This window comes from Falco punctatus (assembly GCF_963210335.1).
Source record: "Falco punctatus genome assembly, chromosome: 10".
Classification (NCBI taxonomy): domain Eukaryota; kingdom Metazoa; phylum Chordata; class Aves; order Falconiformes; family Falconidae; genus Falco; species Falco punctatus.
This window is the reverse complement of record NC_137590.1, coordinates 4567369-4594608: the sequence shown is the minus strand read 5'-3', so window position 1 is coordinate 4594608 and position 27240 is coordinate 4567369. Positions and strand designations below refer to the sequence as shown.

The following is a 27240-nucleotide window of genomic DNA, read 5'->3' as shown; positions in this document are numbered from 1 at the left end:
TGGGGCTAATAAAGAGAAATTGGTGTAAAACTCAGCAGGAATAGTATCATCAAATAGAGCTCTTCTGGCCAGGGCCCATCAGAAATACAAGATTCTGCAAGTCTCCAGCAACTAATCAATGTGCTGATACAAATCTGCTTTCAGCCTGTTGGAACTGCTCTGTTAAATTGCCCTGCTATTAGACATACATTTTACGTTTCCAATAAGACCCAATGTTGCAGCTAAACCTACCTCAGCCGTGCCTAGAGGAAGGCAGGCAAGGGAGGGGATGCGGCCATGTGGGGCGATGCTGTCCCTAGGAGAATGCAGCCTGGTTTGAAGGGCTCCAGCACAGCCTGTGGTTGCAGCCGGGTAGTGTGGTATTAGTCAGAAGCCAACATTTTCTGTAAACAGGCAAGAGGATATTTGCTACATAAATCGTGGTTTAATCAACAAATGAAAACCTTTGATTTTACTTGATCTATTTTCATTTAATTAATGCAAAGGTTCCAGGACAAGAGGGCATTTTACTGTAAGTGTAACTGGGAGAACTACTTTTGGCGAGGCTTGCATCGACACTAAAACAGGCTAGAAATGGAATGACAGGCTTCTGGGCTCATGCTGACACAAACAGTCACATTTCACCAAGCTGCCTTGGGGCCAGCAGGAGATTCAGAACTGCCAGTTTTAATCAAAGGCATTATGCCCCAAAGGTGATTCACCCTGCCCATGCACGGGGAGAGGTGCTGCCCAGCATGGGAACCTCCAGCATGCGGTGCCAAACACAAAGTCTGCTGCTTCCTTTTAGTGTGAAACCATTTGGAACATCTCTGCCATTTTTTTCTCCCCCTCTTCAAAGTGATGATATTGATGGATGGGTAAGGTCCTGTATGTGGCAGCCACGAGATACACAAACATAGTGCTCAGTGAGGGTAAGCCTGTGATGTCTAAACAGTAGCGCTAATGTTTTACTCCATTGTTAAGGGAGACTGCTTTTCAACAGGCTGACAGGGTGCAGCTGCTGAGCTCTTTGGAAGCCGTTTTGTTTCCTCTTGGCTGTGGTGTCCCTGGGGAACAGCAGCACGGTGAGCCGGCATCGATAGCCATGCGGACTGCAGGGCAAGAAGCACGCTTTCCAATTAGTAGAGATTTGCAGGGAATTTTGACAAATGGGTCCATTTATTGTCTGATACATCAGTAGAGCTGAGGTGGTATGAAGCAGACAGACAGTTGCCTGTCACTGTTCGGCCGGGTGATGGATAGCTGTGTCTTCTGGCTGCCCTGCAGGACTGCGGTGGGGAGAAGGGGACACGGGAGGGCGTGATGTCCAAGGTGCAGGCAGCTTTGGTGAATAGTGTGTATGGCCATTCATGTTCAGCAACTAATGTTTGGCTTTTGGTGCTTAAACTGCAGAAGAGATGGTCAATGCAAGGCCCAGGGAACATTACAGAAACCATGTATTTAGTCAGCCTGGGCTTAGACATCAGTTTAAACCATACAGATGTTATTTTAAACTCCAGTGTTTACAAATAGTATTATGTGTGCTAATCATTAGCACAAGCCTGCAGCCAAACCACGCCTAAAGTTTCTTCCCTCCTTCGGGTTTCGGTGGTACCAAAAGTGACCATCTCCATCAACATTGTGCCCTGGTATCCACTGTAAAACTGCACAGGAAAAGTAAAGCAAAGCAAGCTTTCCTCCAAAAGCTATGCCATCCATGAGCAAGAGAGAAGTGCAAGAGGGGATGCAGAAAGCACAAACATTAAGCCACACAGCAGGAGGGCAATCAAGACCACCACCCAAGTCTTCCAAATCTGAGGTCACAAGCCCAAGCAGTCATGGGCACATAAATGCACAAGCATGAACACACATATACTAGATATATGTACATGTGTTCCTAGACAAAAGTTAAATTAAAATGAGATTTGGATTAAAATTGAGTAATTATTGACACACTGAAATAATTTTTAAATCAACCATAAGAAAATTCAATGGCTTGGTTAATCTAAAAAAAAATAATCCAGACAAATTATGATTCAGCATACATTTAAAGGATCCTCTGGTTTTTATCTCTGCCCTGGAGTGATGCAAATTGCTTTCGTTAAGGCATTTTAGTGTTTTGGGGCCAGGCTTGCTTATGTTTAGTGATACCATAATTTTTTAAAAGACGTTTTCCTAATTTGTGTGGATTGGGTTCCAAACTTCTTTGTACTAATTCTAATTTTTAAAACTAGAATAATTAAAATAATAATACTAAAATAATTAAAATTAAAAATTAAAATAATAGTACTAAAATAGTTGTACTACTAATAAAAACATGTACTAGGTTCATGTTTGCCACTAACTTTTAGTTTCTGCAGTTTTCAGGAAGACTGAAATCAGTTGTCAGTTCATATTTCACACTTGGGAATGACCAGATCCCCAGGAAAACAGCTATCTTGCACATATGAATATTCTGGCCTGAAAACATTCTGGTCTAATCCAACATTTCCTTTCAGAGCTTTTTGGTTTGGGTGTGAGCTAGCAGCGATTGCTCCATTGCTTGAGCCCTCAGGAGCCCAAAGAACACACGCTGCATCGTCCTGAAAGTCATCTGCTTCACAGGTAAGAGCCATCTGAGCCTCCACCCGGATCTCTACGAGCATAAGCTCAGACCCTCTGCCACCAACTGTACGGGGAGGGTCTATATCCCAACAAAACCAGAGCCAGCACAGCCTGGCCGGCCTCGCCGCTTTTGAGGGTGCCTGGAGAACAGCTTAGGCACAAAATCCATCGGCCCTAAGCCCTGCCTCGCTGTAGGACATGATCACTATTTGAGCAATCACAGTATACATAAGTAGGAGTATTTGTGTTAAGAGGAAGAAGATCAAGTGTCCAACTACAACTATCTAGTGGAAAAAGTGATATTCCAGTTTCTTTACTAACGCACTGATTTTTCAAGTAATTAACTCTATTGTCAGCCCTATAAGACCTTTTTGTAGCCCTACACTGATGCCAGGCCTCATTTCCTCATTCCTTTTAATTGCACCATGCTGCAATTTAGCAGCAATTGGCAAGAGGCCTTGCAGAGAGGCAGCCATCTTTCAGGGAAACCTGTAAGGGTTATAAACTTGCAAAGACCAGTTTTACCAATACTGAATGTACATAATACATCTCGAGTTAGGAGCCTTCCCAGTCCTGCTGAGCTGTTCTATTTTCCAGAAAGCAAATGACTTTGAAATGTTCTCTTCATCTGACACAGTTATCCAGCACCTATTTACATGCAAATCTAATAAAGTGGTATTTGCAGTTAAAGACAAGATCACTCTAACCTAGCTGTCATGGAATTGGTTTCCCTTTAGCAATCTTTTGTTTATTTATTTATTTTAAATAAAATTATTCTAAAAATATTTTAGCACGTAGCAGATCCTTGTTGAACAGGCCAGGCCAGGCCAGTGAGTTTTGGAAAGGGAAACGGTACCAGACAAACCACTTTGGCTAACGTAATCTGGACAGATGAATGGCTGATCTATCTTTAGGCTGATCCAGTTTTCATCAAGTTCAAAATAAGGCAAAGCAAACCAAGGGCATCCTTCCCTTTTCATCATTATACATTTACTTTATTCAGCACAGTCCTCCCCTCATGCCTCTATGGAAATATATATTAAATAGCCTAAGTTTTCCAACCATAATAATTCACTTGTAAACTTCTAGGAAATTCCATTAGTACAAGCTCTCCTTTAATTTAGCTTCACAACATCTGGTGAACACAACAGTATCACTCGCAAAAAAAAACCTTTCAAGTTGAACTTCTAGTAGGTTTTTAGGGAAGACAGAGGGACATCGTGGGAGAGCCAAACACTGATCAGCACACAGCAAAAGTTGCAAATCACCCCAGGAATTCCAGGATGATTAAAACCACTTTATAACTTTTTGTCTCTAATTTATGACAGCTGAGATAATTGGTAGCATGAGGAACCACCCTGATTGGTCAAAAGTAGTACAAAGCCTTGTGTACAAAGGGCCAGTTTTGCTCCCATTGAAATAATTGACAAAACTCCCCTTGTCTTTAGTAAGGCATAATTTAGATTCTAAGTCTTGTTGATGGCATGGTTTGAAGGTTTGCCATAATGCCTTCCTTTACATCCTTGTGCTCCTGAAAACACCCACACACAGATAATACGCATGGTGGGACTGGGCCAGCTTCTACTCCAGCCCTCGTGGTACTGTACAATTGTCCCAGTCCTACCCTGCTGTTAACCGACAACCTCTGTGTTAAACGCTTTTTCACTGCCACAATAATTTATTCATTATTGCTAACTTAACCCACACTAGCCTGAGGAATTCCAGAGTAATAGCGCAATTCAAGCTTACATCTCATCCAACCTCCCAGCTGCAAAAAAGAAAACAGCTTGGCGTTCCACAAAGCTTCTTTAAAAATCACAGTAAAATGACACAGAAATATGAATTAATGTTTTTCTGCTTATCTATTCCTTCAGTGGTTGTTCAGTGTTCCTGGCTAGGACAGTTCCATATACATTTAAAATATCAATCTAATCTGCCCAAAGAGCTATTGATTTATCAGCTCCATCTCAGTGTCGCTATTGAATGTCTTCAGAAATCTGCCAAATATGTCTATCCTTTCCACTACTTCTATCAGTCCTCTAGCCTCAATGTCAGCTCATCTATTGATCCGAAAGCAGTTCTGGTCTTCCAGTCTACTAGCTCGCTCTCCTCTCTTCATATTGTAGATGTGCTTGTAATTGGCACATGAAATTTAAGGATAATACTAACACTCCCTCCCCAACAATTTTTATTGTATCAGTCCAGTTCCTCTGAAATAAAATTTATGCAATGAAACCAAAGAGGGGGAGGAATTAAAAGAGAGAATAATTTTTAAAATATATGTGAAATAAAGAAGGAGAAAGTGTATCTTCCCCCAGTGTATATCCTTCTTATTAATTTCAGTGAGTATTTTGAAGAGTAGGCTCAATTTGCTGGAGATTCAGTTTCTACTAATAGTCAAAAGAAATGCAGAACTTCCCTCAGCCTGCCTTGCACAATTTCGGCTCTGTGGGCTAAAGCCAGTGCCATCCTTTTTCCATTAACCTGACCCAAGGCCCTTTGCCTAGAAATCTCTTGAGACATATTCATCTTCCTGTTCACACACTACATTTGTACATCAATTCCGAAAAAAACTTCTGTCACAATTCATGCAAAATATGCAAAAAATATACTAAGCAACAACTTGAGGAATAGTCATGCATTCCACCAAAGATCAGCTGCTATTTGTGAGTACAATTAATATATAATTAATGATTATTCCCCACTTGCCAATGTGTTCCAGTCACCTATTTCTTATCTAACAAACTTCTGCAAGAACACAAGGCAAAAAAGGGGAGCTGTCATTTGTTTCCATCTGTGCTGCTTTGTGAAGTCAGTGACATCTGGAAACTTGACACAGCAGCACGACGCAGCAATCCCCAGCAGAAATGAACGGCTCCCATTTCCAGGACATTTTTCATGCATTATTCTGCTGATGACAGAGAAGTGACTCAAGGAACCAGCTGACAGGCAAACAAACTTAGTTTAACTTATCTTTCAAATTCTGTTTTAATGTTCAATTCTTGCCTTCATCAAGAGTCCAAAGCCTTTTGAATCTTGAATTCAGCTGAGCAGGTTTTTCAGGAGCTGGATTTCCTATGAGCAAATGCCATACGAAAGCAGATTTCATTCCAAGGAGGTGTTTCACAAGCTTACTAATAATGCTGCATGCAAACAGGCAGAGGGACAATAATCACTTGGGTAACCTCCCCAACAGCCCCGTCACTAGAAGAACACGCACTTTGGGGAATGCTAAGTTAGGCAAAGTGTGATTATAACTGCTGTTTATTTAAGAACAGCAAAGACTATGCCCTACAAATTCTGTCTGGGTGACTGAGTAAACCAAAAAGTACCTAGAGCTGTTGGAACACTTTTTTAAAGCAAAACAATAAATTTGATTCAATTACAGAACAAACATTTATAAAAGCAAAAATTAATCAACTTCTGTTTCTAATGCACATTCACCAACTGCTTTTACTACACTGAAATGCAACGTACTTGGGAATTAACTGTGAAATGCACTGTTGGTATTCAGTCTCATCTACGTATATTTAGATTTTACTGATAAAAACATTGACTAAGGATACAGTATTCAGGTCTGTGTTGTTCCATATTTTCTTTTAAACCTGTTAAGTTATACTGATAAAAATTTTAATGAAGATTCAGTTGTATGTATGTAATGAAGATAGTTGTATAAATATCACTTTCTCTGGTGTAATTAAGTCACTATGAACACAGATTTGAACACAACTTCAGAAAGCAACCTTATATAACTGTACCTGTAGAGGATTCAGGACTTAAAACTAGAACAGTGCATTTACAGTCGCATGGTTTTCTAATGCAAGCAAGGCTGTAAACTCTATTTATAAGCACTGCCTTCTGCAGGAATCTTGTGCTTCACTGTGTTATACACAGAGCTCTTTGCAGGATCAAGGTCTCCATCAAGCAGTTTATATACATAAACAGAAAGCTGTTTGCACAGAATCTTGCACTCCGCTTCTTTACGCAAAAGGAAGCCACAGAGGTTGGACTGGTCCTAAATCATGTCTTAGCTCTGCTTTTCTTCAAATAATAATTAAAAAAAAAAAAAAATGGGGGACATGGTTGAAAGAGAAGGAATTATAACAATATCAGCAAAAGTAATCTTTGAATTAAAAGTAAAAGGTTTAATAATTTCGGCATTCCCTCTTCATGACCACACGGGAAAACAACAAAGCAGAATCTGTTCCTTATGCTTTGCTGTTCAACAGAGCGAGTTTTTATCAATGCAGACTTAGAGGGTATCCAGGAAAGGTCTGACCTGGAAGGAGAACTGTCAGGGAGAACAAGAGGTGTCTGGTTATCTCAGTAGCAGTGAACAGCTACAGCTCCCTCCCTTCCTTAAGAAGCACAGCACTAAGGTGGACCAGACCCAGATTTGTTCTAAATGCTGACCATCCAGTGGATAATCCAGCAACTAAGACAACCAAACAGCCGCAACCTAATATCTACCTGATGCTGTCACAGGATCCATTGCAAGTTTATACAACTTGCTTTTACAACTTGCTTTCTTGCCGTTTCATGAAGATTTATATCACAGGACTCCTATATTTAATGCGCCCTGGGTGGCTCCTAGAGTTCTCCAGATCAGTTACTGCTATGGAACTGAACTCCATCACCTGGAAAGAACTCTGGATTTCTTTAGGCATGTCAAAAGCCTGCTCCATCATCACCATCCCTCTGTTAAACTCCAGGGGGATGACCCCTACAATCTAGTATATAACTTGCCTGGGCATATAATGAAACCTAAACAGAGGAAAATTTGAATGACATGATGAAAAAAGAATTGGCCAGGAGATAAATATTTACATTACATTTGCAGTGCAAGGTAAACAAGTGGTTAATAATCAAGTTGCTTCACCTTCTGTGATCATAAGTCTTAGAAAGTGGAGAAGGAATTCAGAGAACAAAAACTTTAGGGTGTCAGCAGAATAGAAAGGGAAAAATTAAAACAAGCAGTAGTAATCAAGGATTTCAGGCCCACAGCCCAGGCAAGAGTCTGGAGCTAAAGGTTGTGTTGTGCTAAACTTGGCAAACAAACCACAGCTATAGTCATGGACGTTCTATCTTTTCCAAACCTGCTCTTCCACTCCTGCTGGACACAAGAGGGGGGCACAAAGCCTGCTCCCACAGGGAGGCAGGAGTGTTTGGCTCTCGTCTGAGTACACTCAACAACATACAGGTCCAGGTCAGAACTCCATTTTTCTGAAAAGGTTTCACTGAAGACATTTCAATGTTTGCTTTTTTTAAGTCTTTGTAGTTTATGACAAGCACTTAGCAAACCAAAAACAACGTTCTTCCCCCATTTCCAAGCATGCATACTACTAGGCGGTCAGACACAGGGAGCAGCACTGCCCACAGCACCCTCGATGGTACTCCTGCTGCTCCCCTTGGCTGACTACAGACGTCCATAGCAGCCAGGGGCAGAGCGACAGCAGCCCAGCAGTGCAGGAGAGCACGCACCTGCCCACACTGCCCGTCCAAGTCTTCTCCATAGGACCAAGCCACTGTTGCTGCCTGTGGTGACTCTGTGCTCCCCCATCACACCCCATAAGGAAGGGCCACCTGAGGCCCATTGGACAGATGACAGCCTCAGAAGGTGGCAGAGAAGCCTGCGGCAGAACTGAAATCTGAAACTAGGTTTCCCTAGTTTATAGTTGTTGCTGCACTATCTTTCCATTGTACTAGCTTAAACATCCTCAAGTTGCTTCACCTTTCTGTTTTCAGTCTGGCAACTCCAAAAAGGGAACACGGTTCCTTGAGATATGTGACTAACAAAGGAGGGACCTGCCCCTGAAAAAACTAAAGGCATTTTTGCATGGGATAAACCTTTTGTTTACCTTTGTGTGGATTCTAGGACTCGGTAGGAACATGCCCCAAGTGAATTACCCTGTTATTGTAAAGTAATGCAGCTAATGCTGCGAACCTGATTGGGCATGAGTACAATCAATAGAGATAAGCAGAAGCAGCAGCCAGATTTGTTGAATAAATGAATTCTTGCAAGTTACTTGCTCAGCTGCTCCATCAATGACAAAACTCCCATCGATTTCAGTGCGAAGTAGGATCAGGCCCTGATTTCTGACACTGCTGATATCAGGAGTCTCTTATATAACAGGTGATATAGAATTAATTAGATTAAAAAAAAAAGAAACCTATTTCCCTGCCCCAAAACTTCCATGGACCCCTGCCCTACAATTAATCATCTCTATTATTAGTCTTTCCCCCAAACTGTAAAGCAACAGACCAGAATGGCAGTGCCAGCATTCCTGTTAAGAATCTCACAGTCCTCATTAATAAACTTAATAGAGGCATTGGAGTATTTCAGGAGTGTAATAGGTTACAGACTAAGGGCTTTCCTTTGGGTACAATTTTATGTTCTTGCTTCACACAAAAGTAATGTATTTATTCCAGCGTTTTTGTCTTCTTCTTTTTTTTTTTTTTTTTTCCTGGTTGGTTGGTTTTTTGAAGCACTCGGTTATATTCTTTTAGTGATATTTGCAAACTGATAAACACAGGGCTGCCCACTTTGTTTACCCAAAAGAGAAAAAGAGTAATTAAAACCCAGGATTAACCAATTTGCATATTCTGAGGACTAACTCCCTCACAGGTCAAGCATCCTTGGGGCTGGAGAAATCTTGACCTGTGCCCTCAAACTGCTCCTTCCACAGAAGCAAGAGGGCAACACAAACCATAACCATGGGCCACGGTTATGCCAGCAAACAGGCTTTTACCATTGTAGACATAACTACATAAAGGGATAAGTTATATCGCTGTGTAAATGGGTGTAAACCTAGAACAGTTACAGTTTCTCTAGCTTTCCACCTTTGCCAATGAAAACAAGCCCGGACTATGAGCGCTTGCTCCTCTTGCTGTAAAAAGAATGGCACATTTGGATAAAGAGGAGAGGTTATTACTACTGCCTGCCCAGTTCATTACTAACTGAAGAAGAAAAGGGTGTAATAAAGCCATGTAATCTTCTCAGGAGAGAAAAAGAAATCTTAGAAAGTTTCAAGTCACAGTTCAGGCTACAGCTTCACAAAGCAAGTCTTGAAAGCACTCTCCTCCCACTTACAACCTCCCTCTGGCTGATGAAAAAGCATGTCTGCAGCAACTGTAGAAATCGACCCCCTGGAAGATCAAAGTTAATATATTTTTCAGCTGTCTAACACAATGCAACGACCAGAACGAACCTGGTGTTAACGTGGAATCCCCAGGCAACAGGATGCAAGAGGATTCAGCAGATGCACAATAGTAACAGAGCTCTGAAGGACCACCAGTGTGTTGGATGGACGAAACTAGGTAACAATTTATGGAGGAGTCTTGTACGATCAGACTAAACCTTTACCAAAATGCATTTAGTATAATTGCAACAAATGCTGCAGTTGATGAAAAATAAGCTTAGGACAGACATTTCAAAATACCTCTGCATCAGCCAAACTGTTTCTAAGTCTGCAGAAGAATCCCCATCAAATTCCTTAGAAGCTGAGTTTGGCTAAATGTAATCACTTCCAAAAATATTTTTACATTAGTCACAGGACTTCTAGAGATACCTAACACTAGAAACATAAATTTCAGTATTCATTTTAAAGCCATTTGACATTTCCCTCATTCTTTGATTTTTTTTTTCTTTTTACGTTATTAAATCTTGCTAGGAAATGATCAACTGGAAGCAGTGTGAATGTGAAGTAAATGGGGTACAAAAATAGAGGCCAATAACATACTATGTACTGTCCCTGGGGCACAAGGAGATGTGTCCAGCAGCATTTGGATTAAAAATAACATTTTAAAGCAATACGAATAACCCAAAACCATCAAAATGTAGTTACTTTAATTCACAGTTTTAATGTTTTTATTTATTCAATTAGACCACGATGGCTTTAGTCCATTACCTAGTTAATAAAGTGAATTAGATAGCAGCGCAGCGGTTAGCACTAGTGCTTTCTATTTTTCTATCAGTGCCCAAGATCTATTTGTTAGAAAAGTGGTGCTGTTTGCTTGGAGAGATTCAGTAACTGTCTGACGTGTTTATAATGTGGTGGATCACGTTTTGATTCTTTTTTTTCCCCCTAGAAAAGGACCAACTCTAAAAACAATTCCACGATTTCAGACAGTAATTCCTGAAGGATTAAGCATGAGCAGCCAGTACTTTTAAAATCACATCTGGTTTTGTCTACCCAAAACAATGTTCTATTTAAGACTTTGCTAAATGCTATTCACTTGCTTTCCTCCAACATGAACTGTTTTTTACAATATACTGGAACATTGGAAAGCCTTTGCTCCAGAACAGGTACTATCCATCTGGAAGTCTGTAAAGAATCTTATCTGCACTCTCATTCTGGAGGGGAAACCATACAAAGCCAACAGGATCTGAGTAAAACCTACAGCTGCAAGAACTCGAGCTACTTAAAAAAAGTACTTAAACAAAAGTCAGGGAGGTACATGACTGTCAACAAGGCTACACAATATATTTGGCTTTTGTTTAGGTTCTGGAACTCAACACTTGGTTATATTAGAAAACACATACCTTTTTTTTTTTTTTTTTTTTTTTTTTTTTTTTACCTCTCTGAATGAAAGACTTATTTTGAGAAATTTTTTTACAGTAGAGATATAGCTCAGTACATAGAAATTTATTTTAGTCTACTTTCTGTAGTGACAGACAAAAGTAGTACTCTCCACTAGGAACAAGTGGATATAAGGAAGGTTCTACGTAACATAACCATGTATATAGGAAACAGAATTTAGACAAGAGCTTGAAAATGTTATGACAATCCTTGCCAGGCTAAATTTGTAAATTTTGTAATTTAAGCTTATTTCTTCAGACACCATATTCACACGCTGTTTTCTTCTTTTTAATTACACATTCAACACATGAACAGTTCCTTTGCATTTACCTTTTTCTTGGGTGGCAAGAACTAGAAACGGGCTCAGAAGTCCTTGAAGGAAGTTGTGTGTCTTTTCTGTTTGTCTCTCTTGATGATCCTTCCCTTTTAGCCTGTGTAGGCACAGAGAAAATGGAGAAGGGATAAAAAGGAAAAGCTCTCATGTATCTCCACCTATCAGATTCTTTGGAACATGAAAACAACATGAAAAATGGATCTATAACCTATAGATTACCAGGAACTATAGAGAGTGCATGTGATTTTTCTCTCTAACCTCCATCCTACAGCCTTGGGAATGTCTATGCCATTTCTAGCCCTTGTGTGTCACTTCTTTCTCTATACACTTTCATATCCACACACACTCATTTTGCACTCTGAACTGAAGCAATGACCCATTCCTTGTGATTAAATTAGCGTAAGTAATAAGATATCATAGAGCTGATTGATTTCCCCAGCAATAGTTATTAACCAGCTCAATTCAGAGGAAAGCAGAGCCATTATTCTAAACATTGATTCCTGAATAGGACTGCAGGAGAGGAGCGTGCTCAGATATATGTAGCGTGCATGCAAACAAATCTCAATCCAAAAAAAGAAAAAGTAGTGGCTACCCATCCCAGCTGTATACACAGAATCAATTTTCCTTCAGAAAAAAAAAAAAGACATGTTGGGTGATAAAAGGGGACTATGTGAAAGATGTGCTAAAGTTGCCACAATTATGAATTTCGTTCAAGGCAGTAGAGACTGAAATTCATTTCATGCAGGCAGTAGCTGTTTGGGAGTTTAGGCTAAGTAAATTAGGGAGCTTCACCTATTTTCTCATGGCTGAGTCTTCTATTAACGAACACAGCTGGCACAGCTGCATCTCTCCAAGAGCCTTGGTTGATCCAGTTCAGCACATGATCATCCAAACACAAAGACACTTGGCCTCCGAGAGCACCCAACTAAACACCAAGATTGCTATTCACAGATTTGCCCTCTCTTCTTTTGCATCCACTCCTCCAGCTTTTTTTGTGATCCAAACACCCTGTTAGATCCCTCCTACTGCCTTCAGCTTTATTTCTCAGCTGCTTTCTACAGGATTTGAAGTCACACACCACCACATCATCAGTGACTGTGGACTAGATTTTCCATTTCACCGTGAAGTAACAGTGTTGGCTCTTCAAGTCAAGAAGCCCAAATTCTGTATTATTCAAGGTCCAAAGGTAAAATGCCATTCTTCTAGCTTATGTTCAGAGCCAGAAGAACTGCTTTTGATCTTTCTCTTGATCTTTTAGCATCATTATTTCACCTGCTTGGCATCAGCGTGAGGAAACTCACAGCCACTTTTCTTGCATGAAAAGACCACATCAACCCATAAAAGAACTTCTGCTTCCCACAGATGGCTGTCTTGAGTCTCCTGCCATCCTGCTTCTTCCTGGGCTTAAACATCCTTCCCATCATAGACAGGAGAAAAACCACCTTTCCCTCTTAGAGTTGTGCTGCACCTCTGAGAAGCTGCCACCATCTCCCAGTTCTCCACAAAAGAGTGCAATTAAACCGGGTTGTAATCACCATTGGCTTCTTTAGCAAAGCCTCACCAAGATTCAGCATGCACGTTATACTCTGAAAGGTCCTAAGGACATGAGAACTAGGAAAGCCTGCCTTCTTACAGGAGGGACACTCAGATCTCTCTCATGCAGCTATGCAACAAACTCTTTTAAAGAGAACGTTCAAGCCATAAAACCTTCCTGCAACTAACAGCATGGTTCCCCTAAGGTAGAAGAAGCCAGAAGAGTGAGAGAGACTAACTCGCAGCACCAAGTAGAGCACAATCCCTCCTCACATCAGTCTTGCTGTTACCAGCCCTAGAGCAGAAGAAAAAAAAGTCTAGCTGTAGGTTCAAAATAAAGAAGTTAATGCACTCGTTAGGCCATGGGTCTGTCAAGAAGAGTTCAGGGAAGAGCACTAGAAGCAGGAGAAGGCAGGCAGTGTTGCTGATTCTAGAGAATCAAAGTGCTCTAAGCTCCCGACTGTGTGCAGAACACGTGCATCCTTAGCCAGGAGGATTTTGTTGTGTTTAATAGCCCTATTTAGACTTCTCTTCCATGAAAAAATCTAGGAGTTTTGGAGCCCATGTGAACTTTTTAGGATCTGTGACATGCTGTGACAAAGAATTGCATAGCTTAAGTCTTTCCTGAAGAGCAACCTGTACTGCTTCATTTTGAAGTTTTTCAATGTCTTATCTCATTTGAAGCCCTCCTGGTTCTTGTAAGGCAGCTGGAACTTCCTGCGTGAAGGGGAAAAGCAAGTATATTAAGCAACACGAAAAATACATGGTGTGGGTAACTTCAAGAAAGTAAACTGGTATGGACTACAGAAAAAACCATGACAGAAGTCAAAGGAAGTTTGTAGAGCCAGTGAATGAACCAGTCATACATTCAAGCTATTAGAAACACTAAATAGCAACAAATAGCCCTACAGTACTTCAATTATACTGCCATCCGTTTCAGTTCTGGTCCAAATAGCTCTCTCCTCTTCTAGAATTAGAAATGAGATGTATTGCACTTTAAAGAATCTGTGTGAGTGTATGTGTGCCTATGGGACTTTTTCAAGTCACTTATTTGTCTGAATGCCATTGATTTTTCTCCTAATTGTTATTCACTATGCTAATTTCCCTCACAAATCTCACATGCTATTGATCAAAAAGTAATAAACTCTCCAGCAAACAAAACAAGCATTATTGCAATGTTGGGAAAACATCATTTAATATCAATACCATATTTACAATTATCTTTAACCCAAATTTCACCCACGATGCAATGCATAATCAAAATCAGAAAGCTACAGGCAAAAGGGTAATATTGAAAAACTCCCACTAGGCTATTTTCTACCAGATTATAAGAAGAAAGGCTGAAGCAGGACAATCTCAAACAGTTTAAGATATATAGCAAATGCTATAAATAAATGCTGCTGAATAAAGTATAGCCTCCCAAGTCTGTCTCCCTTCTTCTGTTATTTGGAGACAGTCACCATGAAAATAAACTGGAAGTAAAGGCAGCATCAGGATCTGTGCCAAAATATCAACCTACAGAGGATCAGGCCTCACTGAAATTGTGGTTTCTGCTTGCTTTTTTTTTTTTTTTTTTTTTTTTTCTTTGATAAGGACACACTGGATTCGATCCAGTTTCCAGTAAACGTCTACTGATTCTTACCCTCTGGAGTGGTAATGGTAGTAGCAACTAAGTGGTAGCAATTTATGATCATTGAAGTACTGAATCTTGTTCCAAACATCATGAAATCCCCCAAACTATCAGCCTTCCTTTTTGCCCCATAATTTTCTTGATTCTGTCTTTAATTTCTTATTTTCATCATGTTAGATTGAAAATAATTGCTTGTTTTCTACTCTAACATACTTTCAATGCAAACTCTAGGGAAGTTACTGCAAAGCCAATGGACTCAACCTGGTGTAAAGTAAGTACAAAGGAGAAGATCATGTCCTGCCAGAGAACTATCCCAAATTTGGATGGTTAAATCAGATTTTTATTAATCCAAATAGAACAGATCCAGCTCTTCTTTTGTTTCCTCTATCCCCAAAGTATTTCTTGGTAGAAAATCGACTGTTCATGCTTCAGCTCACTGTGTACATTTTTTATGAACTCGGATGGGAACTTCACCCTGCGCTGGATACAGTGAGCGGGGTTTGCTTGCTGCCTGCAGACAAAACGGCATCACTGGAAGCAAATGTATAACAAATCTCAAAGGTTGGAGGGTAAGGCAGCTAGACAAGAGCAAGCACACACAACTGAACGCCAGGACCAAGACACATAGTTGTGGGGAATTCAAAATCTGATTGAAATCCCAGAAGATATCTTTATTTGGCACCATGGCTCATCTTTATTTTCAACATGAGCATGGTCTCTCATATGTGGGTCTGAATCTTCAAAATTTGTAGGATTTGGATCAAATGTTCCAGTTCAGTTCCACTCTAAGGGAATCTAAGTTTCCCAGTTATTTTCTTATAGTTTTCTCTTCCTGCCCTTTCTGGACAGTTTAAAATCTATCTTTTACTAGTCCAAGCACACTCAAATTCAAAGATACTATTTCCAAGTTGCATATTTCCAAGAGCTACATGTCACAGAACGTGACGAACACAGAAATCTGTAGCGTGGGTGGATTTGTGAAAGAAGAGCTTTTGAGTGTGGCCTGCCATTCAACTCTGCACCTGGCAAAGAGTGAAAACAATCCTAGCAAGCCAACTAAAACAAAACAAAAAGCAGGAATGGAATCAGCAATCTCAGGGCAACTCTTGCCACAACCCTCCTAAAGTTTCACGAATCCCACATTCCCTCCAGCTGGAAAAGCAGCCAGGTTTCTGTCACTAACCGAAGCCACCAGCATTTGTGTGACTGGATATCTCCTGAATGAGGATTACTGAGGTAGCGGGCCAGTTCCCTCACTGGTGTAAAGTGGCATCATGCCAATCATGGCATACCAGCCAAGGATCCAGTCCATAGTTTTTTGCATCTTAATAGGCAGAGATGGAATTATTTTGTCTCTGCAATTATTTCTGACTAATTTCTGCCATTATACCTCTGCATCCAGCACACCCCTGGGGAAGAGTATATGATTTCTCTGGTGATATCAAGCCGAGTCGCCAATGAAAACAAAGGTTATTAAAATAACGCTGAAAAATATCTCTAAATAATTTCATAATATTTGAAATTCGCATTGTGCTCCCCACATACCCATTTCAGTAGAATTTTGAAAATAAGTCAATTTTTGGAACAATCTGCAAATAGCGATATTAATAACATTCAGTAAATTGATGGCACACCCTTCCTTGGATGGCTATGTTCACTCCTCACTCCATTTCAAAACCAGATGTAGCGGAAATAAGCAGCCAAAGAATGGACAAGGAAAGGTTTTAGATTCAGGGAAAGACTTCCATATGATATTGGTGAAAAGACTTGATTTACTGAGAAGATCAGGAAGAGCGAGCAGCAGAAAGCATAGCGCATGTGTTCTTTTTTACCCTTATAACACAGAAACAAAGGAACATCAGGTAAAGATGAATGAAAACAAATTCAAAACCAATAATAATAAAAAAAAGAAGACATTCTGTTTCATATGCAGACCACAACCAAGTTATGGAGCTGATTGCCTCATATAAAATATCACTGATTTAAGTATTTATAAAGATCCAAAAAGGATTAGTCATTGGCATTGCTAATCAAAACAATAAGTTACAACAAAAAGATAAAAATATGGTTGGGCACATGCCAAGTATTAACTGCCTGAGATAAAAATACCCCACATGCAAAATGCAATTCCACATTATAGGGTATCATGTAGGGTTTCTTCTGAAGTGTCTTGGCTGGCTACTGATGGAGGCAGGATATTGGGCTAGAAGGTTTATGGATCCGATTTGCTGAGGCAATTCCTAATTTCTTACTTAGTGATTCAGAGGGCAATAGGTGAAGTACAGTGGCACTGCCAGTTAGGGACTCACCAAAATGGGTACTAAGAGCATTTTGAGCAAAGATGTCAGTGAATAAAGATTAGATACCTGACAATAAAACATTCTTTTTTGATGGGGGGAAAAAAAAGTAATTTAATGGAGGAAGCTGAGGAGCACGAGTGGTGTGCTGCTGCTGCTACCCAAACTGTGTCTAGCACACAGACAAACACAAGATTTCTGGCTCCTGGCACCTTTAGTGTGCACTAAAATGAAATAAGAATTTGTAGCTATTCAACTAGTGAGTGCATAAAGCCTACACACATACACACACACCTCCCTTCACCTCCACAACAAAAAAATACGTATATGGTTCTCCATTTCATTTCTACAAAAATGGTGTCAGGCTGCCAAAAGGAAATACTGATAATGGGCTGCAAAGTTTCCCTGTCCTGCAGAAAACTGAGATTCAAAGAAAAAAATATATATATCAAGCTAGTTCTGCAGTGGAGAAAAAGGACATTCTGCATTTTTTCCTCAAGAGTTACAGACAAGAACAGTGCATAACCTGGTGGTCAGAGCATTTTTCACAGATACAGAAATTTAGGGTCATGCCTTTGTTCTGCCTGACTCAATATCTGATCAACCATGCTTTCTTTTCAGTTAAAATATCCCACCTTTCCTAAGATATCTTTTCTGAGAAAAATGTCATCAAAACTGTTACACCCTTGAAAAAGTTTGAAATTCAATGAAGAATTTTATTTCAACACAAGGCTTTCCTTCAAACAGATAGCAACTGGCTTTAACAAGGACAAAAGCTCTGAAACATCCCTCAGTTTTGCTTTCTTTTCTGCACCAAATCCAGATATGTCAGAACACCTTAACTATGCAGTGTGACAACTTCTGTTTAGCTTAACAGCTTGTTCATTTTCACTGGTGTTCTCTCCCAATATATATAAATAAAAATATATAGATATTTATATGTATATTAAAATATAAAATATTAAAAATATTTAAATTTATATATAAATAAATAAAGAATATGAATATATATATAAAACTATAGGCTATAGGACATAATCAACAACAAAAACAAAATTAACCTAGGCAGTGAAAGCACCACCAAAACCCTGAGATTTGCATTTCTGAAATGACACGAGTCATTTTTATTTTTCTAGTTACAGAGGCACCTCACAGTGTAGGGTAAAAGCAACTTAGTGTATCTGAATCATGGTTTTGATCAAACTTTGCTAGGTACCAGTTCAAGTTTTGAGCCTTCCTTAAACAATCACAGATTCTCATTACAAGATGTTATTCACCAAATGGTTCAAATAAACAAAGACAGTCTGGATGAAAACAGTTTGTGGTAACTTTTGCTTTAAACATTCCTATTGCGTGTTCAGCCACTGAGGGTCATCCTTAAAGCTGGATTTTGCTCAGCAGTGCTGCTATCACCTAGTCACAGATGATAATGTAAACCTTGGCAGAAACAACACTCTCTCATTTTTATCAGCAGTTCTGAGGTGAGTCCTTTTGTAGCACAGAATATCCCAGTTGAAGAGATAATGTTGAGATGAACACAAAACAGCTCTTCCCGTTAGTGCCACTGCTACCATTAGTAAGTGAATAATAGGAAAGTCCTATTTTTTCAAAGTGACTCCTAGTTATGTTACAACCAAACCTACAAGTAAGATTATTTTTTTTTTTTACATTTGGCACATTTGGTAAAATAAAAAAGATCCAAAACTACTTATAAACTCATGACAAATTTGCATGGAATGATTTTTAGGGATACATTCACAAATGCAGAGGAAGAATAGTAGATGGTGACACTAATTTCTGTTGGAAGCCCCTGCTAGGTTAAGGTGCTCATGAGGAACACGGGAGACATCTGGGCTTGTCTACCTAAAGGAACATTAACTGGTAACTCTCACCAGCCAGGACTGTACGTTATCTCCTGCTTTACTGGGTGGTTAGTATGGAAATTTCTCAGTCTTTTTTGTAGGATCTTGCTTCCTTGCCTTAATAAATATGCTGTGTACCAAGAATTGCAGCCCAGGTGTCCCACTTGCTAGATGGACGTCCCAAGTTTTTGTTAGACAATGAGTTTTGTACCCCTTATGAATAAAACCCCAGTGTCCACAGGGGAGAGGCACAGCACTTTCCAGCAAGTGATGGTTAAAGTACTCTCCCAGGAGGCAACATCCCTTTCCCCGAAGTAGAGGAAGAAAACAAACACGGATCTCATGCACTGATCAGTACGCCTCTCCCACCACAAATGTCTTCCAAGAAATATGCAAGTATTAAATGTCTTATCAAAACAGTATTTTGAACGGAAAAACAAAGCCAGAAAAAATACATTATTTTTGCCTACATCCCAATCATTTCCCACCACACAAGACTTTTTTTGTTATCCAAGACACAAGGTGCACTGGCTTGATGAGCAGAAGCAATGGTGTAGCTGTACTAACACAAGATAGTAAATAACAGGTTTCCAGGTGAAGCTTACTGCTTCGTAAGTAGTTGTGTTCCTCAGGAAACCCCAATCTTTTTTCTCCGCATCTCTACAAAAAGTTGTGAGGGTACCTTCATGAATGTTTCCAGGATGAATGCATGCACATCAAAACACTTCTCTCTACTGTTGATGTGACAGAACATTTTCTAAAATTTGGACACGTTAAGGAAAAGGGGATACACTCACTTGTTTTCACTGTACAATGAGTTAAGACTGCATGGGGCCGGTCAGAAATCTTATTCATTTGACTTCCCAAATTCTCTTGTCTCCCTTGCCTAGAACCTGTAACATGTCCACAGTCACCCTGGGACTGAGTTTTGGGGGATTTTCTTACTGAACCAGCTTATGCTATTTTTCCACTCCCCATGTAGTCCCTCCTTGGTCAAAAGTTATCTTCAACATAGCTTAATAGCAAGAAACATTCCGCAAAGGCTGCATAGCATTATTTTGTTTTAAACATACTGGGAAATGAAGTGTGTGGGTTTTGGATTCTAGGATCCAGACCATCTGTTAAACCTATCAGAGGTTTGAATTCTAATTTGCTGTTGATTTAAAAATAGTCCCAGCATTACCCTGTCATTTTCTGTAAATTATATATTATTTAGTTTGCCATTTTTAAATATTATAACGTCGTCTTCTCTCTTCTCTTATGGTTTAATTTAGATTCCTTATCATCTACACTAGTACCATTCTTCCCTCCCAGTAACAGATCCTCGCCTCTGTTCTATGCCAGGGAACCTACCAGACTACTCACAGGTTTGAAAGCTGGCTCAGAAACATGAATGTTATAAGCTGAGCATAACTTCATCACTGCTGTGAGATATCTCTGTATAAAAAGCAAAAAATGAACAAAAGTTTATTTGTTCTGTGGGTTTCATCAGTTTACCTATAGTCACCTTACTCATCACATATCTTGTAGTAACTTCTATTACTACCTAAATGACCAGCAATTAAGGTATCACTGCTACTATATTAAACCGACAAGCTCTGGAAAAAAATTTCCTAGTGAGCCCCAATTTGCATTTCTCAGAATGAAGATGGATGTCATTCTCATATTTTACCTTTTGCAATGGACTCGACACATAGCATCGTGGACTCCCATGGTATTGCCTTGGCAGTCCATCCCACAGTGTTAAATGTGACATATTTTCTCAGAATACAAACAAAAGGGCTTCAGCCCCCTCCTAATGGGTGTGCAAGAAGCTAGTTCTGCCCAATATAATAGTGGCCTTTTCTGCTGAAATGGCTGGCAGCTAGAGCAACAAAACCAGATTATTTAGTTTACCTGCAGATTACCTGGATGCTTCTGTAAAGTCCTACAGAAATAATATTATTTGTATTTACATCACAGAAATCAAGGTTGCTGTTTTCAAGCTCTGGTTGCAGCAGGAGACAGCACAGGCTCATCCAGCAAACAGGAACAGATTTAGGTTTAAACAAAACCTGACACTGTAGTTCCCCACCGGCTCAGATTATTAACGGATGATACAGCAGAGCTTTGTGAAGATCAGGACTTTTTACACTCACTTGTTGCCTAACCCCAGCCAGGGAAAGACAGACTCAAGGTCTGCATTGGCCACTCTTTCCAAAAGCAGTGGCATGTATAGTTATTTTATTTCCTGGGACATTCCGGTCCCCTCACTTCAGACTCTCAGTAGGAAAGTGTACTTGGCCTGAGGAGGAGTATGTGCATGCTCTATCTCATCATTTGTAAAACACACACGTCTAAAGCAGTCGATTCTCAAACATGGCCAGCGTAAAATAAATTTATTTCTCATTACTCATTTGTATTTTGGTTTAGCTATCAAAACTGCAGCTGTCATGAATTTGCGTGGCTGCAGATGCAGCCACATTAAAAATGAATTGTCTGCAGTGGGTTACATGCAGGCAGCTCTTGCCCCTGTGAATTCACAGACTAAGCTGTGTGATACTGCAACCCTCAAGACACCTCTTCCCCCAACATATTAAGTTTTCCTATTACAAATGACTAAAAATTCAGAGATAATCACCAAAAAGCAAAGTAAAGGGATGCTATTAGATGCAAAAGCAGCACTACACCCATCCATGCACAGAAGCAAACCACTGCTCCAGGTGCTTGGTACCTCTAAAGATTTGACCAATTTGTCTCATCTTATTAGAGATTATAATGGTTTATAATGCAAAGAACTTAATATCTTTAGAATTATATATCTTAGTCCTTTAGAATTGCAAAGATCAAATGTCAAAGTTTTGTCCTCTTTTGTAAGCTCCTTAGAAGGACATGCTGATTATTATGTGAAGTGTTTTGGGGATTACAACCAAGAACTATCATCTACTGACCTTAGCACTGGGAATGCCAAAAATTCCTGCCACTGAGCCTGTTAGTCACAGACTGGATTGCAGACAAAGATTGATGCATCTCCCAGAAGTTTAAATTACCATATTTTTCCACATAATTTTAAATCTCCAGTTACAGATTTGAAGACTCTAACTCATTCTTCAGCCACTTTCTCTTTCCACGTCATAAGAACACAACACAATCTGACAGGGGTACTTGTCCACAATTAATGGAGATGCATTTGGAATCAGGACCGAGGCTTCTAGGAAAAGTACCACAACAAGTTCAACGCGGCTGCTCCTTCTGTGCTGCAGTGAAGCTCATGTGACAAAATACATCTATACTGACAAATAAATTACTAGGGAGGAATCACCAACGAAACAGTCATTTCACCCTACCAGTTCTTCTAGGGAATTAAAGACCAAGAAGGTAAACAAAACACTGAACTGGAAAAACCCAAACAGGAATAGTACACATGAGAGCAAAGCAAACAAGCCATGCGGTAGCAGAATGGACAGCGGCAGCAACCTTCAGACAGACGCAAATGGGACGTTGCCACTTTCTCAGAGAGGTTTTAATTCCCTCCATGGATCAACTCAGTGTTACAGCAGCTTCTCCTAATACTTGATGTGCTGAATTGTAGCTGCATGCAGAAGGCTGGACCCGGGAAAGCCACAGCGCCTGGCGCTGGGCAGCCTGCTCCAAGGAACGCCATGCCCCGGCTCAGCCCGCCGGCCGCCCTGGCTGGAGCGAGCTCCTCCGGCTCCCCCCGTCCCCATTCCTGGGCTGGTATTTGCTTAGTGTCAGACAGACACAAGAGGGCTGTGGCAACACATGGCGGTGGCCTTCGGCAGACTCTTTAAACCATAACTGTACATTAAGACTTTGTTTTGGGCAGACTCTCATTTGGGTGGTTTATTTTTACTACTTTTTAATTACTCTAATTGAAGGGGGAATATTTCCCTTCATTTCTCCCATTCAGCCGCTTCACCTCCTCCCACCCGCTACTCCCTTTTGAGTCTCTGCCTGCAAACACCACGGTTAGTCATATTTCTGCATTACACTGAAGGTTGGTTGGGCCTTCCCCCTCCCTTCAATTCTGCTGGAAAATAGAGAACAGATGAATTTCATTAACTCCCTTGGCTTGTAGGTCGACACACCCTACTACTCGTAAACACAGGGATTAGCTAAGTCCTTCTAATAAACAGAAGAGTGAAAAAAAGGTCTGGCTGCTATTTGTTTAAGGGATTTTGTGTTTACAAAGGAGAGGGGAGCATATGTGAGCAAACCTGCTATTTAGCCCTGATTGAGTGAGAGTGGCCCAGAATGAGGAGAGAAAGGCTTTTCCCACAACCACTTGAACTTTAAGAGAGTCCCCACTACATAAAGGCTGGTAACCTGCCTGGTCACCTGCAGGATCCGTTACAGACCAGCATGCATCTTTGCAACTCTCGCAAATACTTAGCTAGAGCATGGTTTTGCTGGAAACTACAGCTCAGACCCAGAGCTGCACAGTAGTTTTCATAGGTAATTAACTGGGCTGATTTTGTTGCTTTCGTGCATGTTTTCATCTAAACAGCACAAAGTAATTCTCCCCATTCTGATAGACGAAAGAAGGCAAAATGCCTCGGTGCTCTCAGATGATGTGGAAAAGAGCAGGCTCTTCCAGAATAACTCAGGAAGCATTCAGCACCTGCTTCGCTAACGCGGAACAGGCTTCCAAATCCCCAGCAGATTTTTTGCTCAACATTTGATATCCATTTTTCACATCCAGTTATTAATCTGCATATACTGAATTCTTTATTTTCTGCAGATCTGCCTGATAATTTAAGCCCTGAAATAAGAAGGCAGAAAATGAGAGAGAAAATGAAGATCTGATTCCCAGATGGATGCCACAACTGGGAGGGAGGTGGGAGCACACAGAATAAGTCATTATAATTCAGGATTTATTTCTTGTACTGCAGCTTACTAAACAAACATTTGGATCAGAAGAGGCAGGGTAGTTTGGGATTTAGGAGTGATTTCCATGAATGACCCTGATTTATTGAGAGTTCTCAACACTAAAGCCTCACATTTCAAGGTCTTCCCCGTCCTTGTTATTCAGGACCGTTGGCCTCATTTTCCATGTCAGCTCTTAGAGGAGAACCATATTTTAACAAATCTATCACTATTGATATAAAGGAATGCCTTTTATTTTTAATGCCATCATCAGGATATGCACTGTGATAAGCATTCCCAAAAATAGTGGAAGTGAAGAAGTCTACAAAATAATTTCAGAAATCAGTTTGCAAAAAGAAACTTCTATAAATAATCTCAGGTTCTTCTAGCCAGGAGAATAATGCTATCATACAATTTTTTGTATAAATCTGTCTTTTCACTAATGCCTTTTGAATTTTCACAAAACCCCCCAAATAAACAAGTCCATTCCTCTTTTACAAATGTTTTAATTTTCCATTAAGGAATCAGATCCTGAAAAGGTCAGAAGCAGTACCAGCAGATTAGTAGGTGCTTCCACTGATTGCAACTGGGTTATGCAAAACACATCTCATTTCCTTTGAGCTATCAAGCCAAGGTTTGAATACAGAGAGTGAGCAAATATAGAAGCACAGCTGCTTTAAGCTTCCTCCAGTCCTCACTCATAATGCACAAGTGGTGCTCCTGCACCAAACTGCACTGCGATCAAAACCAGCTGATCCTGAGTTTATCAGAATGCTACTGTTTAAATTGCACTTGAGTTTTTACATTTTCCCCTAATATATTTTACGGGGGTCCTTGTAAATCTGAGAAAATGCTGGAGCAGCTATAGCTACTAAGTGTTGTTAACGTTTCCCTTCGCAATTTTTCCTGATGCTCTCCACTGCCTCGTGTGGACATTGGGCTTGACTGCCTCGAACTCAGCTTAAAAGAAACCGTTCGTCTTGTTCTTTCCCAGATATATATATATAGAGATATATATATATATATAACATCCTTCATGTGCATATCCCAGAGCGCTTAGCATGCATTAAAATCAAGTGAAATAAGAGAACATAAATTGCAAAGCAAGGAAAATTAAATAATTCTTTAAGACTTGATTTAAACACACTCAACAACATTAAGAGGTGGGTGGGTGGGTGCCACAGAGGGGAGAATCCACTATTACATTAATTCAACCTCTTTATCCTACCAAATTAATAATAAAATTGGGGATGAAGGCATTGCTAGCCAGGTGGCATATAGGGTAAAACACTGACACCCCTTGAGCAGTTTCTGATCAAATATGGACAGCTTAATTCATGGAAAAGATGACAATTTTTAGTTCCAAGGTTTAGAGACTGTGTTAACAACTGCCTAGAAACTCTGAAGTGAGTGTCTAAGATCAGCTACTGACCTCCTAACCCTGCCTGGCTGCCTATGGACCCAGCCCACTGTACTCCCAGCACCCAGCACCCGTGTGGGCTGCAAGCCAACCTCTTCTACAGAAAGAACTCACAAGATATTTCCTATTGGCCTTGTGTTAAGTTCTGATTTGATCATCATTAGCGTTCGACAGAAAAGCACCTACCGCATGCAGTGTGTTTAAGATCAGATCATTAACATCCAGTTCAAATAATGCTGCTTGGAAACTTCTTAGGCATCAGTTGCAAAAAACGTTCTTGTGTTTCGAACCCCCTTTTGCTCACAGGAGATTTCAGCAATAAGGTTGTCTGCCATGGATTAGATTGCAGGGTTTCCTGATGGCAGCGATGTGAAGCCTGTGTCTTTTCAAGGCTATGTTGCATTCCAGCAGTGACTATCAGGTAATATTTACAGGAGCTGCTGGTTTAAGCGTGCAATGATTGTGTACTCTGTTACTTCATGGCACTGTGTGTCTGGTTCACCTTATGTAGCAGAGACAACAAAGCTGTTAAATTGTCCTCCCTGAACTTACAAACCTTTCCAAAGCAACATCTCTGCACATGAGCAGTTTTGCTTCAGCTGAAATGGCTCTGCTTATCCATGTTAAGCCTGCCATACAGGAGACCATTTCCTTTTATTTTCCCCCCATAAAAAGTTGAATTATTTAAAAAAAAAAAAAAAAAAAAAAGAAACATTTTCTTGAGTGGTTGCAGGTCACTCTGGATCAGTGAGGTTTAACTTTAGTGTGTTGTGATGAAATATTAATACCAAGTCAGTGTGTTTATTTCTTCAAGCGTCTGGAGCCACTGAGTGTTTATGCCTCAAGATTAGCAGGAAGTGTACCCATGCATAGCAGCCCTGTACTTAGAAAGTCTGAGATTTCAGCATTTGAAGACTGTCCACGGCAAATCAGCTGCATCGGATTGTGTGTCAGTTCTGCTGTGAAACACAGAGTTGTTCCCACAAGATTTCAATCCCATAATGAACCAACAGATTGTCAGGTTAATAACAGTGTTAGCAAGGCATGTCTCAGTCTCTGCATTTCCACTGCAAAGTAGTCGGACTTATCTGGAGCAAGTAAAATCAGGCCATAAACTTACCACTGGTGGCTGAGATGGTAAGAGGGTCCCAGTTTATTCTTTGTGACAGCAAATACCCTTGGTCAGGTATAGCTTGCTTTGTGTTTCAGCATCTGAGACATCACCTGTTAAAAAGATAGAGACAAAACTGGTTCTCTAAGTTTTGAAGAAAACTCATGAGCTCATCATACAGTAAATGGACACCATTCGGTGGGTTGTAACAGGCTTCCAGAACACCTCTGGTAAGGCACAGCCACAGCAAAGGCTGGGAGAGGTGGGGCCAGGAGAACTGTTTGCACAGAAGGCCAGGACATGAGGGCTGAACGAGCGCCAGGAAATCTATAGCCTCCCTCAAACCCAGCCTGCACCAGTTCACTCCATAAACATGCAGGACAGGAAGCCACTTGCCTTTCCCATTTGAAAGGTTAGAAGGGTCCTAAAGGAAGGGCAAGCGTAGGAGCAAAGGCAAAACGTAGAGGAAAAAGGATACTGCAACGTCCTGCCCCAGTTTCAGAGTCTGTTTGGGGGCAGAGCCACTTCCCCTGTTCCTACAACAAGTGGAAACAGGATTTGTATTTTGGCTGAGAGTCTCTCTCGTGTCATTTACATGGAGCCATCTCAGAATTAGTCTTTTTAGGTGGGTGTTTCTCCAAATGGATGAGTCACAAAACCAAGGTCCTGGCCCCACAGCCACGTTCAGCCTAGATTTCCTTGCTGTAGTTTTCAGTCTGGCACTGACAATTAGTGCCAAAGCAGCTAGAGCCGCTTGAAAGGAAATGCAAGCTACCAGACCAATTTGGCTTTGCTGTACGGGAGGAAATACAGTACAATGCATTACAGCTTGCTACACAGAGCAATTTTCCTGCAAGCAATAGCCCAAGATTTCAGAGCGAAATACAAAAAGTTAGCACAGTGAAAGAAGAGTTACCAGACAAAGTTTCTTATGGGACATAAGAAATCTCTGCATGTGCAGAGACTGATTGGAAAAATAAAAATGAAGCAAGCTAAGGGGATGCTGCTTGGCAAAGGTGCCAAGG

General features: G+C 40.5%; 1 protein-coding gene across 1 annotated transcript in view; it reads right to left on the bottom strand.

Moving 5' to 3' along the window:
• The window catches only part of LOC308071089 (uncharacterized protein), a 356490-nt gene that overhangs the window by 130948 nt on the left and 198302 nt on the right, over nt 1–27240 (bottom strand). The window contains exon 9 of the mRNA XM_080405988.1: nt 232–26328. The gene's annotated coding sequence lies outside the window, so the exon portion shown is untranslated. The remainder of the gene's footprint in view (nt 1–231; nt 26329–27240) is intronic.